Consider the following 15,124-nt stretch of genomic DNA (forward strand, 5'->3'; position numbering starts at 1 on the left):
ATGAAATTAAATAGAATGCTTGATGAATATCAAATGTTTATCACTAGTCTTTCAGCTAGAGAGAAGGCTCCTACTTTTGATGAGTTGACAGATATACTTATGTAGAAAGAAGAGTGGAGAAGAAGCCTTAAACAAAAATCTCCCAATTCAGATTTGGCATTGATGGCCAAAGGGAAGCAGTCCTTCAAAGGCAAATAATTGGATAAAATAAAGGCAAGCAATGGGAGAAAAAAAGGCAAAAAGCCACAGGTAAAATCATTTCAAGGTACACCTTTACCAAGAACAAATGCCAAATCAACTAGAGATGATGTGTGTTATTACTATGGAAAACTTGGTCATTTTGCTAAGAATTGCATGCAAAGAAGGTCTGATCAATTCAAACAAAGAAGACATTCGAGTAATTATGTTGATAGAGATGAAGCAATTAGACATAACTTTAGCAATCTTAAATTATTTGTATCCATTGTTGCTTTATCAGCAGAAACTGATGATGATAATGCTTGGTTTATAGATTTTGGTGCATCAATACACATGTCATGCAAAAGAAATTGGTTTGATACTTATCATGAGATTAATAATGGTGGACACATCTATTTAGGAGATAATAGATCACATGAAATTAAAGGATATGGTAATATAAGTTTTATGATGCCAACTGGACAAGAAAAACAAATTCAGAATGTGGCGTATGTTCTAGGATTAAAAAAGAACTTAATTTCAGTGTCTACTATTATAGATCATCATTTAAAAGTTGAATTTGTGAAATCACATTGTTTGGTAAAGGATGTGCATGACAACTACAAAGTTGTTGCAAAAGGAATGAGAGTTGGAGGCTTATACAAGTTGGATGTAATGAAGAATGGGCATCAAGCTTTGGCATCAATAGGCATGTTAAATATAGAGCTTTGGCATCAAAGGCATGGACACTTAAATCATAATGACCTAATGTTAGTACAAAGGAAATTGATGGTAGAGAGCCTTCCAAATATTAAGGGTGAACACTTTGAATGTATAGGTTGTGCACTAGGAAAACAACATAAGGAAGAATTGTCTGTGCATGAAAATAGAAGAAAATGTGAAATACTTGAACTAGTGCATATTGATGTATGTGGTACAATGCAAACTAAGTCACTTGGTGGAATATATTACTTTCTTATATTTATTGATGATAGCACTACATACACCTGGGTGTACTTTATAAGAAAAAAAAGTGATGTGTTTGAATACTTTAAAGAATTCAAGAGTATGGTTGAAAAGCAAACAGGAAAGAGCATTAAAATTCTTCGATCAGATAGAGGTGGTGAGTACACTTCACGAGATTTTATCAATTATTGCAAACAAAATGGAATTATGCAACAATTTAATGTACCACACACACCTCAGCAAAATGGAGTAGCCGAGAGAAAGAATAGAACATTAATTGAATGTGCTCATAGTATGTTAAAAAGTAAAGGACTTTCTAATAGTTTTTGGGTTGAAGCCATTAATACAATTGTATATCTTAAAAATAGAAGCCCTACTAAGTATCTTGAGCACAAAACATCATTTGAAACATTTTATGGTTTTAAACCTAAAGTTAGTCATTTAAGGATATTTGGATGCAAGGCCTTTGCTCATATTCCTAAAGAGGATAGGATAAAGTTAGATACAAAAGCCATCAAATGTATTTTTATTGGATAGCACTGATAAAAAAGCATATAAAATGTATGATCCAAGTATTCACAAGGTCTTTGCAAGCGTAGATGTTATATTTCATGAACATGTAGATAAACAAATAAAAAAAAATGAACATAATGTATGGTAATCTCCTTATGAAAGCTTGAAGGAAGAAGAAGAAGTTATTGAATCAACTCAAGTTCAAGAACACATGGACATTCCAGAAGACATATCAAGGAGTTAAAGTCCACAAAGAAGTGATGAAGGCACTCCACAGAGAAGAAGAAGAGGAGAAGGTACTCCACAATGTAATGAACCTCTAAGATGGTCAACATGATAGATTTAAACCCCTATTAGGTATAAATATTATGCTTTAATGTCTCAAGTAATGACTGTTTTTGAGCCCTGAAATTATGAACAAGCTAAAAATCACAAAGAATGGATGGAAGCTATGAAAGAAGAATATGAATCTATAATGAAAAATGAAACTTGGGAATTAACAGAATTACCTGAAGATAAAGTTCCTATAAGATCAAAATGGTTGTACAAGACAAAATTTAATGCAGATGGTAGCTATTAGGTCCCTATAATACTAGTCATTACCACATTACTATTGAAGTTATATCCCTTATTAATATTGGTGTGCCCTTATTGTCCCCGTATTGTTATTACTGTGCCCCATAAAATCCCTCTATTGTTATTTTTGTGCCTTTATATTATTATTTTTAGGTCAGCTGGGTTATATTGTGATTCCTTAGACTCCTATATAGAAAAGAGGTTTTGTCATTTGAATCATCAAAGAATCATTCATTTGTGTAATGTAAAGGAGGTTGCCCCCTCGAAGAGGCTGAATTCTAAGGCGTTGATCTATCTTTTCTATCTTTTTGTGAGTTGGTTTCATAACATTTCGTATCGGAGTTTTGGATTCTAGAGTTTCGCTGCTCTAAATAGGTCATCGTGGCATTTTCGCTATAACTTTTTTTCTGCAATGTTTCAGAAGCGAAAAAAAACCCATTTGAGATGAAATCACACTAAACCTCGGGTCCAAATTTCAAAGCTTTTCGCGCTATATTTGCGGAGATATTATCTGAGGAAGTTGGTCTTTTTGCAGACTCTTGAATTACATTCCAAACATGTGACCTGAGGAAAATCGTCATAACTTTCTCTCTGAGCATCGAATTAAAATTTCGTAAGAAGGTACAGAAAGATGATGGATTGTTGTTTCTTTTATATATTTTTCAGAGCCAAAGGTTGAAACAGGGACACGTGGCACGTCGTACAAGTTCGCTCTACTGAACTAGTATATAATCAGGTCACTGTGGGAGATTTTACATAACTCTTCCTTGGAGAATCCAATTGGGATCAGACTGGTGGCATTGGAAAGAAGAACCAGAGGGATACTACAGGTCGCAATTTCAGAACTGGATAATCCAAAATTATAGAGATACATCAGAGGCAATATCGAGCTCCTACAATGTGAAAAAAGGTGTGTAGATTTTTTTAAATTTTTTCTTAAGCTTGGTTTGAAAAATTATTTTGAAAGAATTCAAAGGGCATAGTAGAGAATTATTATTGGTAACTGATGCCCTAAGGAAAGAAAATGCAAACACCTAGTAAGCAATCTGAAAGCTCTAGCATGACTCATGAAGAAGAGGAAGAAATGCTACATGATATATCAAAATTACAAGACCAAGTGCAACAAATTTCACTCTCACAAAAGCTAACAGAAGCTAAGATAAATGGCGTGGAATCTAAGATAAAGAGCGTGGAAGCTAAGATTGACAATTTGAAGATAGATTTGAAGACAGATTTGACAAATGTTCTACAAGAAATACTTACTAATGGTGAAAGGGTAGTAAAGGAAACTTGATGCGAACAAAAAAAATGTTAATCATGATTTCATAGACTCTAATGTTGGATCAAAGACCCACCATATTCGAAAAATCAATATGAAGGAGTTTGATGGCAAGGATCCCGCAACATGGATATTATAGATGGAGCAATTTTTCGATCTCAATAATGTGCAAAACACACAAAAGGTACGTATTGCAACTTTATATTTGGAACCAAATCAGTTTGTATGGTATCAATGGCTTTGCTCTCGTAAACAAATTATCACTTGGACAATTTTTACGGAAGAATTGATAGCACATTATGAGGATATAAAAAGCAACACTTTTTTTAGCCAATTGATAAGTATCAAACAAAAGGGTTCAATAATGAAGCATATTGAGGAGTTCCAAAAATTGAACATAAGGGTAAAAAATATTCCAGAGGAGCATAGGATTGATGTGTTCATAGGGACTTTCAAAGATAATATCCAACATGATGTTCACCTTTGGGAACCTGATTCATTAGAGAAGGTATTCAGGTTAGCAAGAAAAATGGAAAGCAAAATTATGGCAACCTGGAAGCATAACACTCACAACTATAAAGATGGAAGTGTTGTTTCCCCTAGTCTTCCACAACCTATAAGGTTGACACCACAACAATTGGAAGAAGAAAGAGCAAAAAGGCTTTGTTATAGTTGTGATAGCAAATACATAGATTGTGAAGAGGAAGAAGAAAATGAGTAAGAAAGGTCAAAAGAAGAGGATATACTCTAGGAACAAAGCCTAGATAAAAAAGAAATGAATCCGACCGTATCTTGTAATGCATTGGTTGGAATTACGACTTCTCAAACCATCAAGATAGAAGGACAAATCAAGAAGAAAAAGGTAATAGTGTTAATTGATTTAGGAAGTACCCACAATTTTATTCATTGTAAGGTAGCAAAAGAATTGAATTGCTTCCTATATCCAGCACCAGAGTGTCAAATGATGGCTGCAAATGGAGGAACAATAAATTGCTCTGGAAAGTGCCATAATATCAAGCTATCCATGGGAGAATATGTATTGACTAGTCCAATGCTTTCCATTCCAATGGGAGGTGCTAATGTTGTACTAGGAGTCCAATGGCTACAATCCTTGGGTACAATAGCTTTTAATTTTCAAGAACTTTTCATTAAATTTTTTGCGGAAGAAAAGGAAGTTGAATTAAAGGGTATTGCGGGGAAACCAAGAAAGATAATCAGCTCTAACGGTATGACAAAGCTTCTAAAAAATGAACAAAAAGGTGTAATTGCACAATTATGTTCGCTAGATGTTTCCACATCGAAATCATCTATTTCTCCAGATCTCCAAAACGTCTTGGACAATCATTCCAAGGTATTTGAGACTCCCAAAGGTCTCCCACCTATTCGTGTTCATGATCATGTTATTCATCTGATTCCAGGAAGTGTTCCTCCAAACATTGGGTCGTATAGATATCCCTATGGCAAAAAGAGTAAAATTGAACGTATGGTTGCAGAAATGCTAGAGGATGGTATAATTCAACCTAGTCAAAGTTATTTCTCTGCTCCAATAGTATTGTTGCACAAGAAGGATGGATCATGGCGCATGTGTGTGAATTATAGGGAGCTCAACAAGCTCACTATTAAAGATAAGTTTCTCATTCCTGTCATTGATGAAGTACTGGATGAATTGCATGGATCAATTTACTTCACCAAGTTGGATCTTCGTTTAGGATATCATCAGATCAGAATGAAGACTGAAAACAACATTTAGAACTCATGAGGGTCATTATGAATTTTTGGTCTCGCCTTTTGGCCTTACCAATGCACCTTCTACATTTCAAGGTTTGATGAATTCCATTTTCAAACCATTCCTTAGAAAATTTGTGTTAGTATTTTTTTATGATATACTAATCTACAACAATTCTTGGGAGGATCATGTTCAACATGTTGATAGGGTGCTACAACTATTGGAGGAGAAACAATTACATGCAAAAAGATTCAAATGTTTCTTTGGAGTACAAGAGGTGGAATATCTAGGTCATATTGTATCTCATGAAGGAGTTAAAGTAGACCCTAGCAAAATTAAAGCCATTAAGGAATGGAAGATCCCCACATCCATAAAGCATCTGCGAGGATTTCTCGGGTTGACAAGGTATTATCGCAAGTTTGTTAAGAATTATGGGAGAATAGCAGCACCTCTAACAACATTATTGAAGAAAGATGCATTTTCATGGACTGCAGAAGCAACAAAAGCCTTTGAACATCTTAAAGAGGCAATGTGCCAAGCACCGGTCTTAGCTACACCGGACTTCACAAAAACCTTTATTATGAAATGTGATGCTTTAGGAAATGGAATTGGTGCTATTTTAATGCAAGATGAAAGACCCGTTTCTTTTGAAAGTCGTCCAATCAAGGGAAAGTTTTTACACAAAGCTATTTATGAGAAAGAAATGTTGGCAATACTACATGCACTTAAGAAATGGCGACCTTACCTAATGGGAAGACACTTCAAGGTAAAAACGGATCATGATAGCCTTAAACACTTTTTAGAACAAAGATTATCCTCTGAAGAGCAACAAAAGTGGGTCACAAAGATGTTGGGTTATGACTTTGAAATCATCTACAAAAAAAGGAAGAAAAATGTGGTGGCAGATGCACTTTCAAGAAAGAATGAGGATGTGGAAGCATTGTTGTGCACCATTTCTATTATCCAACCAGATTGGATAAACAAAGCCAAGGGAGGAATCGAAGAATGATGAAGTGTGGGCACTTATTCGAAAGTTACAAGAAGATTCCAGTACATCTGATACATTTAGCTGGAAAAATGATTCATTATGGTATAAAGATCACTTATACCTCTGTAAGAATTCCCAACTCAAACAAACAATTCTTATGGAATTTCACACTTCTCCCTTAAGAGGGCACTCAGGATTTTTAAAAACTTACCACAAGGTTAAGAAAGAATTCTTTTGGGATTTCCTTAAATCGGATATTCAAAAGTTTGTGGCGGAATTTTTGGTTTGCCAACAAAATAAAGTTGAAACAATTAATACCCCAGGTATATTACAACCTTTATCCATTCCAAGCCAATGTTGGGAGAAGGTTTCAATAGATTTTATCATAAGTTTACCCAAGTCTGAGGGAAAGAGTGTCATCATGGTGGTAATTGACAGACTTACCAAGTATGCACACTTTTGTGCATTATCACATCCATTTAAAGCTAGTACAGTTTCTACTGCATTTATGGAAACAATTCAAAAGTTACATGGAAACCCAAATATTATTGTAAGTGACAGAGATCCCATTTTCACTGGAAAATTTTGGACAGAATTATTTTCTTGTCTCAGTACTCAGTTAGCTCATAGCTCATCTTATCATCCTCAATTTGATGGGAAAACTGAGATAGTAAACAAATGTTTGGAAGGATATCTTCGTTGCTTTGTATCTGATAAACAAACACAATGGGTCAAATGGTTGCCTCTAGCTAAATGGTGGTATAACACTTCCTTCCATACAGCAACAAAAATGACCCCATTTATGGCACTTTATGGTATCAGCCACCATCCATCACATCATATTTAAGAGAAAATTCTAAGGTTCAAGCAGTGGAACATCACATCAAGCATCAACAACAAGTCCTCCAACTCTTAAAGGATAACCTCGTGTTAGCGCAGAATAGAATGAAACAACAGGCAGATCAACATCGCAGCAAAAGAAGTTTTGATGTAGGTGATTGGGTATTCCTACGTCTACAACAATATAAACAAATGTCCCTCAAGAAAGCTAAAAAGGATAATAAATTATCACCAAAGTATTATGGTCCGTACAAGGTGTTACAAAAGATTGGTACTAGGGCATACAAATCAGAGCTTCCTGCACCTTCTCAAGTGCACCCAGTTTTCCTTGTTTCATGTTTAAAGAAGGTTATAGGTGACAAGCTCCCAGTTCAAACAATATTGCCAGAACTTGACGAGGAAAGAAAAATTATATTGGAACCGGAAGCAATCATAGAAACAAGAACTTGACAGCTACGAAATCAATCAATTTCGGAGTATATCATCAAGTGGAAGAACTTATCCGCTGAAGATTCCACATGGGAGGATGAGAATTTGATACAGAAGCATCCAGAACTAATCAAGTGTTGAGGACAACACTTTTTTGAAGGAAATGGGCATGTTAGGTCCCTATAATACTAGTGATTACCCATCACTATTGTAGTTGTATCCCTTATTAATATTTTTGTGCCCTTATTGTCCCCATATCGTTATTACTGTACCCCATAGAATCCCTCTATTGTTATTTTTGTGCCTTTATATTATTATTGTAATGTCGGCTGGGTTATATTGTTACTCCTTAGACTCCTATATATAGAAAAGAGGTTTTGTTATTTGAATCATCAAAAAATCATTCCTTTGTGTAATGTAAAGGAGGTTGCCACCTCGAAGAGGCTGAATTCTAAGGCATTGATCTATCTTTTGTATCTTTCTGTGAGCTGGTTTCATAACAGTAGCATAGACAAGTATAAGGCAATATTGGTTGCAAAAGGTTATTCACAAAAAGAAGGTATAGATTATGAAGATACCTTTGCTCCGGTTGCAAAAATGAATACAATCAGAATAATGATAGCATTGACAACTAAATATGATTGGAAGCTATATCAATTAGATGTGAAGTCAGCTTTTCTAAATGGTGACTTAAAAGAGGAGATTTATCTTGTTCAACCAGAAGCATTTGTAAAGAAGGGACAAGAACATCTTGTATGCAAGTTAAAAAAAGCCTTATATGGACTAAAACAGACACCCAGATCTTGGTATGAGAAAATTGACAAATTCTTCTTTCAGCAAGGATTTAACAAAAGCAAAAATGATCATAATTTGTATGTCAAGACAGATATAAATGGGGATATAGTATTGCTCTCTATATATGTTGATGATCTAATAATAACAGGGAGTGTTGATAAATTGATTAAAGATATAAAAATGGAGTTATCACAGGAATTTGAGATGAAGGATCTTGGTGAGATGCACTATTGTATAGGTCTTGAAGTATGGAGAGATGATGGAAGAACCTTAATCACACGAAGCAAATATACAAATGAGGTACTAAAGAGATTTCATATGAATGGATATAAAGCAGTGAGTACTCCATTGGAACAAAATATCAAATTAAGAAGTGAAGATGAAACAAAAGAGGTGAATGGAACATTGTATTGACAATTAGTGAGAAGTCTAAATTATCTCACTACCACTAGACCAAGCATTGCTTATTCAGTAAGCATACTTAGTCAATTCATGGCTAAACCTCATGAAAGTCATTGGATAGCTGAAAAAAGGGTCCTTCGATATTTAAAGGGAACTATCAATTTTGGTATTGAATATACTAATGCTTGTAATGTTGAATTGACAGGTCATTCTGATTCTGACTAGACAAGAAATCCAGATGACAGGAAATCCACCACTAGATACATCTTCAATATAGGATTAGGAGCTATATCATGGAGCAGTAAGAAACAGGCAACAATTTCCTTGTCATCAACTGAAGTAGAGTATAAAGAATTATATAGTGCCACCTGCGAAGCTATATGGTTTAGAAGAATACTTGAAGATGTTGGTGAAGGTCAACAAGAACCTACAATGATCAGATGTGATAATCAAAGCACCATCAAACTAGGTAACAATCCAATATGTCATACAAGGTCAAAGCATATAGACACATGATATCATTTTGTAAGAGAAAAGGTCTAATCACAGGAAATTGCCCTAATATACTGTAATACAAATGAGAATGTAGCTAACATATTCACTAAGTCTCTTGGGAAGACAAAATTTAAGTTTTGTAGAAGTAAATTATGTATTGTAGAAAATGGGGATTATGTTGTAAGCTTAGTTGAGATTTATACCAGCAGGCATGACAATTAAGAGTATGTTTACATTGTTTTATGTATTATGCTATAGTATATTTGTCATATGGTTGGAATTAAGGGGGAGTGTTGAAAAGCATTAATAATTCCAACCACCTACATTAAATACACACTAGTTCCTTCTCAAAATTTTAGAAGGAAATCTTCTCGAAGAAGCCACAGTCAACTACTCCAACTACTCCAGAAACGTTTTTCCTTGATGTATAAAAACCCTCTTTAGGGATCACAGTCAACTACTCCAACTACTCCAGAAACTTCTCCTTGATGTATAAAACCCCTCTTTAGGGATCAAATGAGCAAGTCTCTGAGCGTTTGTGTTCAGTTCCGGTTTTGTGTATGCGTTATCTGATTTTGTTTTACCGCGCTGTAGGATTTGCATGGTGCCGCTGGATTTTCCATCTGTAGCAGCCTGGAACGAAGCGACTGGCCGTGGTTCCGGGATACTCCCACGCAAGCACTTAAAGTACAATCGGTATTTCTGTAAACATCAAGTTATTTAATGAATTAACAAGCTACTGTAAATGTTAGATTTTATGAAGCTGAGTATTTGGAAATTGTGAAGCTGAGTATTATGAAGTGGAAATTAACTTAGGAACCGTACCTGCAAATGTCTTGCAACATTCTCTCGTGTAAGACCTTCAATGTTCATGATCTCTAGAATTTTCTTCGGAGCTGCATCTCTATCACAAGAAACTGAAGTATCATTTTTGGAATCTGTCGAGCTGTGTATGTATCACAAGAAACTGAAGTATCATTTTTGGATTCTGTATGCCTGTGACGGAACTATGATGTATCTGTATTACAAGAACCTGAAATATCATTTTTGGATTCTATATGCCTGTGACAGACATATGTGCCATTAGAAATAACGAGAATGATCAATTCTCATCAATTATTAAAATGACAGCGAGAAATTTGAGTAATTTGTTGGCATTTAATTTACTGGGTGAAGTAGCTTGGTCAAGGATTGTGATTGGAAAAGACAGAAATAACTACTGAATGGCAAAATAATTTACACCATTCAAATTGACCATAACAAAAACTAAATCTCGTCCGAGAAGCTTAATTTTGTGGCAATTTTCCTACGCGTGTTACAGTCTCCCATTTCTTTTGAAATCCGCAGACCTAATAAATCAAAGTGCTGCCATCTGGGTCAGATATTAGGGTGAATAGTCAAAAACACCCGAGGGCAAAGGATTTTTTGTTGTGGATTTTAATATATAATAATGGACTTCGCCCCTGCACATTTGATCTAGTTTGACTTCAGCTTCATTTCATTTCATTTGGCTGTTTTTTTCTTTGACTTAGCCCTCGTTCATCTGGGTTTTAAAATTTTTTAAAATTTGAAAATCTAGCTTAAATTTACAAAAAAAATTATCTTCAATTTGAAAATCTGGCTTAATCCTTGTAAATTTGATTTAGCTCAGATTTTCAATATATTTCAAAATCTACAATTAAAATAAAACAAAATGAATGATGTCATTTGAGTTAGCTCTCAATACTATTTGACTTAACTTTTGTTTATCAAATTTTTAAAATACCTTAAAATATATAATCAAAACACAATAAAATGACAGATAAATATTAAAATCAAAATAAATAGCACAATCACATTAGTCACATTAGTAAATGTGGTTGATATGCGTTGATCCTCTTCACATTTACTAATGTGGTTGTGCTAGTTGATGGTGGACATGTGGGGTCCATTTGTTGACCATAATTGAGAATGGTTGAAGCAGGTTGATGAGTTTGATCATAATTAATGAGAATGACCAAAGTTAAATATGGTTCAGCGAAACCAACTAGTAGACATGTGGGGTGGATTCGTTGACCACAATTGAGAATGGTCGAAGCAAATTGATGAATTTGATCATAATTAATGAGGATGACCAAAGTTAAATATGGTTGACCAAAATTAACTAAATTAAAACATGATCAACCATTAATATAAAAGCATATTAATATTACATCAATTAACAATAATAATTGATCAGTAATACCATTTTACTTAACTCCTATTTATCAAAATTTCAAATTATTTCACAATTTACACTAAAAATTAAATAAAATAACAAGTAAATACCAAAAACATAATAACATGGCACAGAAAAATAAAATAAAATAACATCGAGCATTGCCAAAATCAAAATGCTAAAAAAAAAACACCGCATTCAGCACTATCACAATCTAAAAGCTCAAAGCCTAATCTTATAGTAATTTTCCTTGTCTTGTTCTAATCTTTTGTCCTGTTAGGAATCCTGTTTAAAATAAGGAATAGGGAAAGCTAAATCCTGGGCAAAATTCTTGTTCATATGGATGGGTTACATGCGTAGTTCAGACTACTGTTTAACATTTTGGCTCTAAGTCAACCTCATTCTTTGGGCAGACACTATGTTAAAAGATTTGCTACTCGCAAAACAACTTCTGGAGCCTATTTGATAATCCATTTAGCAAACACAAAACACAATCAATCTAAACAATCTGATAAATCTGAATTATCTAGTTAATCTCATTATACCTGAACACTAAATAGCCTTTCTTAGATCTTGTTACGCTAGTCCTCGTTATATCTGGTTGTGCTTTTATATTTTGAGCACAAATGGGAAATGCGAAATGGTTCCATAAAAAATCAAACCATGTTTTCAGCCACGAATATTCCCTGTGTCCTAAATTAATAAGAAAGAACGACAAATTCTGAACATACCTAATTTATTTTTCATGTATGATAAATTAAAAGGGCGTTTGATGTGTGATAAATTAAAAAGGCGTTGTTCACAATTTATATGATAAATTAAAAGGGCGTTGTTGATCGAGGCTACAATTTCACTTATACAATAAAAAAATACGACGGTAAGAGCTTTTGAATTTTTTTTAATGTTAAAAATAGATTTAAGGTATTAAAAAAAACTTAATACACCCAAAGTCCTGAAACTTAATAGCTATAACATAAATTTCCTAAAATTTCTGCCATTATACAGGAATTTTCACTACTTTCCTTGTAAAATTGTGGCTTCCTTAGACAACTGTAATTAAAAAGACAGACATGCAGGGTTACTGGCTACTCCGGTTTGATTGACTGCTTTCACAAACTTCCGATTGTTGGGGATTTTTCTCGCAAAATCCCAAAAACAAAGAAAATAAACTCTACAGAGGCAATGCTCTGTTTCCTCTCCACAGGTTCTTTTTGCACAGGGAAGCTTTAAAAAAAATAACTGAGAAACAGAGTATTACACACCCACAAAATGACTTGTATTCATTAAAAACATAATCCCTGATACATATTCATCCTCTTTTACTGAGAGGGATTCACCACAAAAAAAAACATTCAACAAAACTCTGTCTCCACCTGAGAATTTACTGTGCTGGGTAAAATTCTCATTTACATTCACTGTTGTGAAAACATTTTACTTACTGGTGTAAAAACCTTCTTTTACATACTGCAAAAAAAATTTACACATGCTTACAAAACAAATGCGCTCCTCTGCTTTTCTTTTATGCACTGTTGTGCAAAATTAATTCCTTGCTTCATAAAAATTTCATGCTGCTCCCTGCTCTTTCGCTGTTGCAAGCTTCCATCTCTCCCATGTGCAACAACACAACAACATAGAGCACATTTCACTTGTTATGTTTTCATTACACAATGGTCAACGGCCCAACAAAAAAAATAACACGTTTTTTTTATGTATATTAATATGCCGTATAAGAAAACTAAATGCATTACCTACACCTATGACAATGCATTAATAAAAAAAACTGTTGTCAATCAAACTTAATTTTTCACTCCACGCAATGTAGTTAATATTGACCGTATGCAGGTTTGAAGCAGATCGGACGACGGTGAATGATGAAGCAGGTCGGACGGCGGTGGAGGATTTCAGAATGCCTCTTTATACTGAACTTTACGTCCCGAAAAGTCAGAAATGATGACGTATGTAGAGAGCCACGCGTCAACAGGAGATTGTATCAGGCTCGATTATACGGAAACCACTTGCTGCTAGAAAGCGGTCCGAAATCGTTAAGCGGTTTGAGGTTTCCCTGCGGCGGTTTTAGGTGCAGTACGTATGAACGAACACAGTTGAAATTATATTTCAACACTCCCCTTTAATTTCAACTGCTGGGCATTCAGTCATACCCAGACACTTCCTCAAAAATTCAAAGCTTTTCTGATCCAATGGCTTTGTCAAGATGTCTGCAACCTGTTCTTGAGTCCTGCAATGTTCTAGGACAATTTCTCCATTGTTCACCAATTCTCTGATGTAGTGAAACCTTGTATCAATGTGTTTCGTTCTCTTATGAAACACTGAATTCTTGGACAATGCAATAGCTGAGCTATTGTCACAAAAAATCACTGTCGCTTTTGCCTGCTCTTGGCCTAAGCTCCTCAACATTCTTCTCATCCAAACTGCTTGACATGTTGCTACTGTAGCTGCCACATATTCAGCCTCTGCTGTAGACAATGCTACAATGGACTGCTTCTTAGAAGCCCATGAAATGGCTCCTGAACCCATATGAAAAACATAACCGGAAGTGCTTTTCCGATCATCTACACTTTGAGCCCAATCACTATCAGTGTATCCAACTAAATCTGAATGTTCTGAGACAGTATATAAAATTCCAAACCTTTTGGTACCTTTGACATAACTTAAAATTCTTTTTGCTGCCTGCCAATGTGCCTCCTTTGGCCTCTCCATGAATCTGGAAATTAAACTAACAGTAAACATAATGTCAGGCCTAGTTGCTGTTAAATACATAAGGCTGCCAACAATACTCTTGTACAAACTAGGATCAAAATCCTTGTTGTTGTCCTCTCTGCTGAGTTTTAATCCCATTACTGTGGGAGTGATCGCTGCTTTGCATTCTTGCATGTTAAATCTGCCCAACACTTGATTTACATATCTAGCTTGTGAGATAAAAATTCCTTTTTCATTTTGATCTACTTCTATGCCTAAGAAGTATCTCAAGAAACCCATGTCAGTCATTTCAAATTCCTCTTTCATGACTGATTTAAAATTCTTAATGAGCTGATCATCATTACCTGTGAAAATAACATCATCAACATATAAGACAACAATTAAAATTTTACCATCTTTTTCTTTGATGTAGATGGTGGGTTCTCCTTCACACTTGTCAAATTCATTATCCAATAGATAGGAATCTATCCTGCTGTACCATGCTCTTGGCGCTTGCTTCAGCCCATAAAGAGCTTTCTTCAATTTGCACACTTTGTGCTCTTCACCTTTCTTCTCATAGCCTAGAGGTTGTTCAACATAAACCTCTTCCTTTAACACTCCATTTAGGAATTCTGACTTCATGTCCATTTGGTAAACTTTCCACTTGTTTTGAGCTGCTATAGACATCACTGCTCTCACGGTTTCCATTCTTGCAACCGAGCGAAAGTCTCCTCATAATCTCTCCCATACTGCTGCTTGTATCCTTTGACAACCATCCTTGCCTTGTGTCTTTCTATTTTACCTTCAGCATTGCTTTTGGTCTTGTAAACCCATTTGACTCCAATGACTTCCTTACCTTTTGGTAGCTCAACCAAATCCCATGTTTTGTTTCTCTCTATGGCATTCATCTCCTCATCCATAGCTTCTATCCATTTCCTATCTTTAATTGCATCTTCGAAATGAATAGGATCATCAACATGACAATACAAGGAAAATAAGGAATTCATTCCTTCATCATAAATGTCACTTAGATTTCTAAACTTC

The 15,124-nt window shown here is 34.9% G+C and overlaps 1 pseudogene; it reads right to left on the bottom strand.

Moving 5' to 3' along the window:
* Positions 1–15,124, bottom strand: part of LOC149236035 (two-component response regulator ORR22-like) — a 53,101-nt pseudogene that overhangs the window by 32,225 nt on the left and 5,752 nt on the right.

Source organism: Pinus tabuliformis, chromosome 8 (assembly GCF_031772625.1).
Source record: "Pinus tabuliformis cultivar Carrire ecotype Pingquan chromosome 8, CPIR1, whole genome shotgun sequence".
Lineage (NCBI taxonomy): Eukaryota > Viridiplantae > Streptophyta > Pinopsida > Pinales > Pinaceae > Pinus > Pinus tabuliformis.